Source organism: Penaeus monodon, chromosome 29, assembly GCF_015228065.2.
Source record: "Penaeus monodon isolate SGIC_2016 chromosome 29, NSTDA_Pmon_1, whole genome shotgun sequence".
In the NCBI taxonomy this organism is placed as follows: domain Eukaryota; kingdom Metazoa; phylum Arthropoda; class Malacostraca; order Decapoda; family Penaeidae; genus Penaeus; species Penaeus monodon.
In genome coordinates this window covers 8,847,791-8,848,723 of record NC_051414.1, presented here as the reverse complement: position 1 = coordinate 8,848,723, position 933 = coordinate 8,847,791, and the positions used below count along the sequence as shown (strand labels likewise).

Genomic DNA, 933 nt, shown 5'->3' with positions numbered 1-933 from the left:
GAGGAACAGAGAAAAGCTCATGAAACAAAACATAACGTGTGAATCGAACAATTTTTTTTCCGCCAGGGAAAAATATAGATTCTACTTGCCGGAAAGAGGCGAATAAAACATACAAAAGTAATGAAAAGGGGAAATAAAATCGAGCATAATCATCTGTGTAAACAAACGAACGTGAGTGATACGAAAATCTTGCAAACTATATGTGTTGTTACAGGAAAATCAACCGTTGCAATTAGCCTTCGAGACAAGAAACCCCCGATGCACTTATTCGAATCAAATGAACCTTTGGCGAGAGGGAAAAAAATCTTCTTTTCATAAGTTTTCATTTGATTCGAACACTCGCTCGTCGGGGATGCGTGTGAGAAACTCATATTGCAGATGGTGCAAGAACACTTTTTATGCAACGCATGACAAGCCTGCAACTCTGGCAGAAGAAGAATCACTTTTATTGACCCGACTTGACCCGCGTCCAGTCGAGAGAGGTCGTAGGACAGCGAGGTCTACAATATGAGTGAAATACTCAAGGGTGACTGAGAGACCGCAAGGACAAAGATAAACATAAACATTACTTGTGCCAGAGTAAGTTCAAGAACAAATGTGCTTGTTCGTGTTGCTCACTCTGACCTGAAGTTTGTTTACCACCTACATCAGTGGCCCACTACTTACTTCAGCCTGAATCTGAAACAATATATTACAGTTGGTGATTCGGTGTGGGTAAAGCTGCTGGTTCTATTGTGACATACATTTTCACAAACAAAACGGAACATGACAGTGTTAAATGCCAGACACTCCTTAAAAAGGTGACTGTCTTTTGCTCTTTTAAGGGTGTGAATCTGTCCACTTAGTCGCAAAGAGCTTGGCTGTGTTAGCACCAGCATGTTCCCATTCGCATGCCCTAACAAACTTTGATAAATTTATGGTAACGATCTAGAG

The 933-nt window shown here is 40.9% G+C and overlaps 1 protein-coding gene across 1 annotated transcript in view; it reads right to left on the bottom strand.

The window, feature by feature from the left end:
- The window catches only part of LOC119591720 (agrin-like), a 23,384-nt gene that overhangs the window by 6,762 nt on the left and 15,689 nt on the right, over positions 1-933 (bottom strand). The window lies entirely within an intron of this gene.